Here is a 10,260-nt window from a genome sequence, read left to right as displayed (position 1 = left end):
ATTATGCTCGTTTGTTCATGTTTCAGGTTTTCCATGCTAAGTTGGTGAAAAGAGTGAAATGAAGTGAAAGCGGAAGAAAATATAGTTAATTTAGAGAAAATCGTGTTTTTCGTGGTCGATATGTATGAGCTTTGATACTGTCAATAGCACTACAATGCTATCAAAGTGGTGCCACAGTGCTAGGAAGGATGTGATGGAGCCTGTTGAATCTGTAAGTAGAGCCCCAGCGCTACAAAGCAAGCACTACAACGCTATCAAGACCAGCAGAGCAGCGCCCCAGCGCTACATCAAGGGCGCTACAATGCTAGTGAAATAGTTTTTAGTGCATTTTTGGTTCTGACTATAGAGCTACAACGCTCAATACATAGCGCCACAGTGCTATCAACACATTTCTCAGATTTTAAACCACTTTTTGAAGGGCAAAACAGTCTTTTCACTTGGGAACCTTGGAAAACTATTTAAGCAACATTATTCTGCGATTTTTAGGGGCAGTTCTGATTTTGAAAACCCTAGATCTAAAAAAGACTGCTGCTTTAGATTTTTTTTTTTCTGGTTTTAACTTTCTAGATTTTTTTTTTAATCTGAATTCCTTAGATTGTTTTTTATGAGTAATTATTTGAATGTTATTTTCATCATGTTATCTATGAACTAATTTCATTTATCTAGGGATTAATGTAGTCACTAGGAATTCTATTTAATTTTATTATGATATTCTATTGATACTTCTTCTTTATTCTAATCTATATGATGTTTGTTTAATGCTGGTAAATTTTGATCACTATTTACTTGATTTAATGGTTTTGATTCAAAATTCAAAAGATGAGAATTGAATATGCTATCATTATATAGACATAGGTTGCATATTGGACGAAAGTACCTGTATGACTTGTGTAGTAATTAGGTTTCTTTGCTTAATGCCTTCTATATGTTCAAGTTTATCCAGAAATATAGAAAACCTGCATATAGACTGAGATCTTATATCTTGAAAAATAATAGGAATCGATTATATTAACCTACTATTAGAATAGAAAGAAGAGATTTAGAATTGATTAGTAAAATTAATAGAATGAAAAGTTGATGAAATTAATTCCTAGGCTTTTATTATTGATTTTTAATTAGTTGATTCATTGCTTTGTTTTTAGTTATTTAAATTCTGTTCATAACTTAGAATAGTCATTTAAATTTTAATTATTCATTTAAGTTTAAATTCACCAAATAGAAAGTTCAAGAACAATTAGTGGTATTTGGAAAGTAGACTTCGTGGGATCGACACTCTACTTATTATGTATTACTTGATTCGACCACGTATTCTTGCATGTTAAATTTTCAAAGATAATTTGTGCACTCGTCTTTGCAGCATTTATAGTCTTGGGGTTGTTATTTTGTCCACCTTTCCTCTTGTTTCTAGCTTTCAAAGACGAAGCTTGGTTAGCTTCAGCGTTAGCTGGATCAGCAGTGGTAGTGGTAGTTTTCTCCTCCCTTACTTGGTCCACCCATGATAGAATCAAAAGTCTGAAGCTCGTTCATGAGCTGCGTCAGACCATAGTTGAGTTTATTGAACACATAGTTGGTGGTGAACGGCTGGAAAGCTGGAGATAGACTGTTGAAGATTAAGCTGATTTGAGTTTCCTCATCTATTGTTGCTCCATGTAGTTAAGCTTCCTGAAAGTAGTTTTTCATTTTGATTATGTAATATCCAACATTTTCATAATACATTTATTTATAATAAATCAGAGTTTTAATACATAAAATGTACAACTTTACAAATTTAAGAAATAGTAATGGAAAAATAGTGTTTAAAATATGATTTTATGTTGTTAATGAGATTAAAGAAAGAGAAACTTGAGTAGTCAAGTATTGGACCCAAATGTCATATAATTTTAATTGGGGATTTTTATAAAATTAAGAAAGTTTTGCTAAAGGACTTATTTGAAAAGAATTTTAGTATTTTGGGTCCAAGTGTAATTTTTAAAAAATAAATAAAAAATAAATAAAAAATAAATAAATAAAAAAAAAAAAAGAAAAGAAAAGGCTTCAGCCTTTCTTTTTACCCGAGCCCCTCTCTCTCTCTCTCTCTCCTCAGAAACTCTCTCTCTCTCCTCAGAAAACCTCTCTCTCTCTCTCTCTCTCTCTCTCTCTCTCTCTCCTCTACGTATTACTGTTGCCGACGACGCAGGAGTACTTTCCGGCCACCATTTTTAGCCACGCGCCGGACCGTTGGATTCAGAGGCCTCCGAACTATCGACCCACGCGGGAATCTAGAGCTCACTCGCCGATTAAACGCCTCAACCACTCGATTTAAGTTCGGCCACCCCGCGACTTCAAAGTTGCGATTCGGCCACCTCGGGCATCCGTTTGCCGATCCGTCACCACCATCGTGCTCCTCGTGTTGTGGGCTTCAAAACCCAATAACTTGTTCCTACATCTACCATAGTTGGGTGGTGGGCCCACCACGAGCCACCGCGATCCACCGTAGATCGACGGTCGAAACTTAGTGTTCGAGGTTCCGAAGTACGTTTTGAGTCTCAGAAAATCATCGTTTGACTTATTGTGGAACCCGATCATTTTGGTATAATTTCTTTAACCTATATATTGTGATTTAATTGTGATTGATTAGAGTAATTGTTATTATGTGTATTTATAGTATATAATTATATATTATTGATATATGGAATATTTTCTGTAATTTACTGGCTGTCTGGGATTATATATATTTTTGATACAGGTTTTGATTTTGGAATTGTCCACTTTATAGCCGTTGTGCTGTCTAATTTTCTAGAAAATATTAGATATTAAATAAAGTATAAAAATACATATTTAATTGATTTTATAGTAATATGGAAATTATTATGATTAAGTAATTTTAATTATTATTGTTATTATTTTGTTAAGTAAATCAAGAATACAGATTCATATATATATATATATATGAAAAGTATAATTTATAGTAAACCTATTATCTAACTATTATTATTGTATATTAATATTTGAATATTAAAATAATATCAAATATTAGTTTCTTACAGTTATTGATATTTGTAAGACCAATGAAGTTTGGAGAAAGTATATTTATTATATCACTAGAATTGATATTATGACTAATTAATAATAATATAAATATTTATATTTATATTATTATCATTATATTGATTATTACAACTTTATGTTAAAAATATGATTTCTTTTATAAAATGACTATTTGAATATATACATCCATATACGTATTGCTATTGAAGTATTTTGTTATTAATATCGAAATAAGTTTAATTATAGACGATAATTTTTTTTTTTTTTGGGATTATTATTATTATTATCATAATGGTACATTATCTTATGAGCAAGGTTTAAAGCATGGTTTTATATGAAGAGTGATTTGCATTACGTTGATAATAATTATCATTATCATTAATATAGTTTCTGGTATTGTTAATATACACTATCAATAGTGTATATTTATGGATTTGATAGAATTTAATAAATTATGTGTCTTGAATAGGATTTGTATGGATTTAATTGATTGACTCTTGGTGAGCCGTTTTAAAATAAGCTAAGGACCTAAGGTAAGTAAATCTCACCTTTTGTGCTTAAGTGTAAGATGCATGACTACATTGATTGTGTACATCTGATGAGTTAAGTATGGTATGATGATGATGCATATGATAAGTATGTGAAAAATTGTTATATGAACACCATAAGGGTGTTGTGTGATATGTAATTGATGAATTCTGTGATATGTGAAAGATGTCTTACTTGGTTAAGAATGATATGAATTATGTGCAAGTATGTGTTTTTATGTTGATGGATATGTGGATTACTCTATGTTCATGATTTGTTATATGTTATGATATATGAAGCGTTTAAGTTTTTAGGCTGGAAACCTTAGACCTGAGCCATAGCTCTACGTTAAGGTATAACAACGCCACCAACCCAAAGCTTCATGTATTATGACTAAAGATGTTTTGAGTTATATGAGATGTGATACAATGCCTTGATTGAATACCATCAACATCAGTCATGAACACGAACATTGGCATTTCAGCATCAGCATGTATGCATGGCATGTACAGTTATGTGATATAAGACCACGCATATGAATATGAGAAAAGTTATGAAATGTCTTGAAAAGTCTTATGTAAAGTTAAACATTTTAATGACACACGGCTTAAGCAAAGTGATAATAAGATGTTTAAAAAGGGTGCCACTGTTTTGATGAAGCAATCAAGTAAGTTCAGTAAAGAAGACGGAAGTCTATAAGACTTATAGTGGCTGCCCACTAGTGTGGGCTAGGTCAGAGTTGACCATTCAGATATGTTTGCCATGTTTCCGTCTTTCTCCTCCATATGTGTAATAAGTATGGCAGCTATGGCAACGATGAAATGAGTGTTATGATGAGCCTAGCTGAGATGATGGCTAGCCGGAGGAGAACCCATGGGATTCTATATGATATGTGTAACAAGCCCTGCAGGCATTGGCTGAATCAAACAGTGTGCACAAGTGATATTGGGCCCATAAAAATGTGAAACTAAAAGAAAGAGCATAAAAGTAAAGTTTGAAAGTGCATGAGCAATAAATGAAATGCATAAGTATATAAGTCAGCATATTAGTATGTGTGCACTACAAACTCACGACATTCATGTGTATGTGTATGCATGAGATTTGCTTACTGAGCGTTAGCTCATTATGTTATTTTCCAACATTTTTCCAGGTGTGGCTTTAGCTGTTGAGCAACTTGTGGAGCACGGACTCAGTAGCAATGCAATAATGGTTTAGAGTTTTCATATGGCTGCCTTAAATTTAAAGTATTCATACGTGTAATAATTTCTTCTAATAAGTTTATATAAAAGTTTTAAATTTTTCTGTATTTCTTCGTATCATTTTATTTAATTCTTTTGGTCAAGTGCCTTACATACTCGTAAACCCTAGAATTACGAGTATGTGGCAGACGTACCCTACCTTAGGGACGTTTCAGATTAGATGGTCACAGACATGTTGAGAAGGTGCCATCCGAGCATTGGCATAATTCTTGGTGGCCTCAAAATGAGTCTGCGCTGACTCGGCACCAAACATGTCTTGGAGCTGATCCATGATTTCGTAGGTTGTCTCGACATTCTCCATCTTTGTCATGAGAGTGTCGATCATACTAGGCAACATGTAGTACCGCGCCTTGTTTTTAGTCGCTTGCCAACACTCATACTTATCCATCACAGACTTGGTGGCTCCATTAGCTAGAACTTATGGGGATTCCCCAGTCATAATGAACTTGGAGTTGTCACAAATCAACACAATGTTGATGTTTTTATTCCATTTAAGGAAGTTTTCTCCAGTGAGTTTCTCTATAGAAAGTTGAGAAAGGATGGGAGTAGATACAGCCATAATGATACTACAAATTATCAATAAAATAGAAATCAATCACATTTGCTCAATAAAACTACTATTATCACAAATATCAAGAAATAGCGCAACATATATCATAAATATGTAATATATGATAAAAAAATACCAAAAACATTTATATCTCTATTTCTTTAGGATTTTAACTAATTATGATATTCTTGTCTCGGTTGGCGAGAGTAAAAAATACCACTAGTTAAATAATATTGTAAACTTATTTAATAATGGACACCATCAATAACAACCTACTATTCGATCAAAATAAGAAAACAAAATCTCTTATTTTATGAGCTAGACCCACGGTTTCGATAATCAATAGATTTAGTCCTAGTAGTCACCGTAGGGGTGAGTCTAGTAGAGTTTGACCTATAATTAAATATCTTTTGAAATCTAACTTTGTCAAAATAACTAATGAACGCCTTTTGTAAGGGGGGCGAATCAAAGCGTCTCGAGGCCCCATTAAGATATTGACCTTGTTAAACCAACAATGGAGATTGAATATAATTCTTAAAATAAGCTCATTATTAAAATTAAAAATAGTATTTTTATTTTCACAAATTAATGAATACAGTTCTCCAAAAAATTGAAAAAAGGTAAATTTTTAAAACTAAAGTCCTATAATTTTTTATTAATTCTAAAGTGTCACATTGAAACAAATTCAATTAAATTAGAATTAATTTGTTGCTAATCAATATTTAGGTTTACCTATTATAATAAACCTATACAATTAAGTTCAACTCATACAAATTTGCCTTAACAATTGAGCTAGCATGGAAGAGGGCTGGGTCCAGTATGTCGTTCCTACTATAAAGGCCCCCATACTTCCATACATGGTCCAAAAAATAGGAATTTAAACATTCATTTTATTAATTGTTATTAACTGATTAGGCCCACTATAGTCATGCAAAGCAAATGGGTCTTCACAAGTGGAACCACCGACAATAGAAGAATTTAAACCTATCATTTTATGAATATTTTATTTGGAAAAATCCATATATGTAGCAAACATATGAGCCGCTATATGCATCTAAGCCCCCTTGGAAAAAATAGCACATATAGTGCAAACAGACATGTTATAATTGGATGGGCCTAGCCATGTTACTATATGAGCAAGTCTATGAATTTATGCAAAAATACCACAATTTATTTCATTTGCAAAAATACTACAATTAATTTTCTAGAATTTATCAAAAAATTTGAATTAATTAAAGCTTTACAAAAAATAAGTCATTATAAATGAAATTTATCAACAATTAACAATAATTAATTTAAAATTCATTTATCAACAATCAACTTAGTTTAGGTTAATTTGAAAAAAAAAGATTGATTTAATGTAAATAGAATTTATCAACAATTAACCAAAGTTAATATAAATCCCATTTATAAAAAAATATTTGATTATTTAGTTGAAAAAAATGATATTTTTCAAAACTTAACCAATTTTAAATTTTAAAAACAATATCTTAACTATTTTTCAAAAAATATATTATGTTGTTACAACTATAAGCAAATATTTTAACCATTTACAAAAAGTCAAATATTAATAGTTACAACAACCCTAAAATATCTCAAAACAATTAAACAAATTCAAATATCTATAAAAATATCTAACTAACAAATTTCAAATAATTTAAATATTCAAAACTATAGAATAAACATATATTAATATTTTCAAATAAAGATTTAATAAAAATAACAACTATTTAAAAGAAAATATCTTTAATATCTGATATCTTAATTCTAATATTTTAATATATTAAAAGATTTAAAATTAAGTTGTTAGCTTATTTTTTAATTTGAATTTGAATCATTGTAGAAAATATCTAATTATTTAAAATCTCAAACAAGAAAAATATCTTATTTTGAAAACATTTTTAAATGATAAAATAAATTTGTTATTCTTAGCTTTGTTATAAATAATCAATTTCATATTTTATTTTCTTTAAATATTTTTTTAAAAAAATATGGATGAATAGTACATGTGATGGATATTGTTCACCATTTGTTGGGTTGCAGGGAGACGCGCGCACAAATTTGTTCTGGCTGCCGAGTGACGCGCACGCAGGTGGGGCTGGTTGCCGAGGAATGCGCGAATGCGCGCGAGTGGGCAGCCAAGCAAAAAAAATTTAGAAATTTTTTTTGTGCAATTTTACAAACCAAAACCTTTTTCTAATTTATTTTTACCATGTTTTACACAAAGTAAAACATATATAAAAATTAATGGCATAGAAAACACAACAAAATAACATAAAATTTCTAATAATCACATAGAATTCAACATGCTATTTAAAAACATAAAATCCATCCAATTACTCAAACACATCAAATAATTCAATTTTTAACATGTTCATGCATGAAAATGAAGATTACTGAAGGCTCTGAGGCCAGTTGTTTAGAAAACTTATATAGGATCTTGTTTATTTTCATGTAAATCATATATTAAACATATTAATAATGATAAGAACACTTACATTATACGCAGTGGAATGATAGAGTCATTCCTTCAATTTATCTAACCCTTGTATCCTTTTTGTTGCACAGTATTACCAAGAAACTGAACCGTTCTTCAATTTTCTTCACAGCCTTCCAAAGTATCCTTAGAATCACCTAGACTAGGGTGAACAATTCTCAACACGTGAGATAGATATAGAGAGAAGAAGAGAAAAGAATAATGAGGCTTAGAAAATGGCTTATGTTTGTAGAGAGAATCTAAAACCTACTAGATCTTCTAATATTCTCAGAAACTTGTGTTTGCCATCTCTCACTTTGCACTCCTTTTATAGACTCAATTAGGATATTTAATTGAATTAAAAAAATCAATAAAATAATAGATAATACCACGCCTAGGTCGAACTTATCATAAGCTTTAGGCCCGTGAAATTTCCCATTTAATTATAAGGCCGTTGGACTTAAAATTAAGGCATGTATTATTTTCTATTGATTATTTAATCAAATCAATATTCAAATCCTGCATCAAATTAATTATTTATAATTTGAACCTTGATTTAAACTTATTTATTAATTTAGTTACCAATTTATCTTAATTGATAAATCTGCCATAATTTCTCTTTTCTTCTCTAAATTACATAATTGTGTGAAACTATCCAAAATTGACCTGGTCAACTTTGATAATTCTAATTGATAATTAAATCAATTAATTGAGACTATCTAGATGATTTTATCCAAGGTACAGTGGGTACCATGGGCCTATGAAATCAAGCTCCAATAAGTTATCATAAATCTAACAAATAAATATACTAACTTATTATTTCTTCACGACTCCACTAAAGACTCAGAAATGCACTCTTGAATTCAAATAACGCTCTATAACAAATATAGATACGTTATTAATTATCCATTGTTACAATAATAATTGTCACTCAATCCTCTATAGACGGTCCACAATGTGATGGGACTAAAATACAATTTTACCCCTCATTGTATTTTATCCTTAAAACGCTTAGTTCCTTGTAAATGATATTTTAGTAAACTAATATTAATTAATAAAATGAGATCTCTATCAGTTAGCACTTTCAACCAAACTAAAAGGAAATCATCGTTTCACTTCTTCATCAGAAGCTATAGATGTTAATATCTATGATTAACACTCCCACTCAATTATACTAACAAGTTCCCAAGATGTAACTATGGGCTAGTCTGTAGGGTAAGTTGTTAACGAACAAGTCAAAGAACTCAAATAAGACAATCAGTTAGAACACTAACCACTAAGAATTGAGATTGAATTGACCTATGGTCAACTAAATGATATGACTTGAATAGATAATAATAATATGTTTACTTATCCTATTTACTGTTAATATCGGTCCAATCTGAAGGAACAAATACATCTGAACTTATCTACTTTGCTAATGTTCTGGAAAGAACATAACACTACAATACGTAAGTAGATCATATCGTTGATTGGCAAGTCAGTGTAAATATTGTGCACTGACTAATCTTAGGACTAACTTATTTTGAACATATAATCATATTTATCTTTCATTGTGATTACGTCACTATAAATACGATTAGCTATATGGTCGAGATTTAATAAAAGTTTATATTAAACAAATAATCATGAAAATAAAACATGTGAGCAAAGTGATTGACAAAGTCAAAAAATAATTTCTATTATTTTATTGATAATAAAATCAGAATACAAAGAAATCGGGTTTGAATTAGGGCATAAAACCCCAAGACTATTACACTGTGTGTTTAAAATAGTGCTTAACTCGCTAAGCGAGTCATTTGAACTTAAATGTGTAATTAAAGACTAAGTCAAGGTCAGGTATTAAAAAGCATGGTTAACAAAGTGATTATTTTTCATGAAAAATATTAAGTTTATACACGGGATCCCGAAAATTTGTTACAGATTGATTAAAGACAAATAAAGTACAAATTAGCTTTCCTAAGCAGCAAAATAGGGTTCAACCCTAGTTCCTCCCAGGCTACCCATGTTGTGGTGGTCGAGTAGGCTGCATATGTACACACTTCCCCTAAAGCCCTCCAACTAATGGCTAGTCCAACTTTCCCTTTTCCTTACCTGCACCACATTGCACCCGTGAGCCAAAGCTTAGCAAGAAAACTTAAATCAGCATGCATAACTAGGGAACAATATAAAAGAAGTAAACTTAAATCAATTTATTCAATCAACAACAAGATATAAGAAACCATCTCAACAGTAACATACAACTCAATCAAATGCATAAACCAACTCACCAATCAATACAAATGGTTAAGTGCAGACAATACTCTTGTTTATTGTATAATTAGGCTCGACGCCCTTAAGCTGGCTCTCTGGTTTTATAGCTAACCCAGGCACGCTTTCACCAGGCTGCTTTCCGCACGCTTGCTATCGGCCCCCGGCGC

General features: G+C 30.9%; 1 long non-coding RNA gene across 1 annotated transcript; it reads left to right on the top strand.

The window, feature by feature from the left end:
* Positions 1-1,795: 1,795 nt before the first annotated feature.
* LOC133819737 (uncharacterized) lies at positions 1,796-5,254 on the top strand. The gene is made up of 3 exons (XR_009886439.1): positions 1,796-2,569; positions 3,497-3,560; positions 4,706-5,254. It is a non-coding gene; the product is annotated as an uncharacterized LOC133819737 (long non-coding RNA).
* The last annotated feature ends 5,006 nt before the right edge of the window (positions 5,255-10,260 follow it).

The sequence above is a fragment of the Humulus lupulus genome, chromosome 1 (assembly GCF_963169125.1).
Source record: "Humulus lupulus chromosome 1, drHumLupu1.1, whole genome shotgun sequence".
Classification (NCBI taxonomy): domain Eukaryota; kingdom Viridiplantae; phylum Streptophyta; class Magnoliopsida; order Rosales; family Cannabaceae; genus Humulus; species Humulus lupulus.
This window is presented reverse-complemented; position numbering and strand designations above follow the sequence as displayed.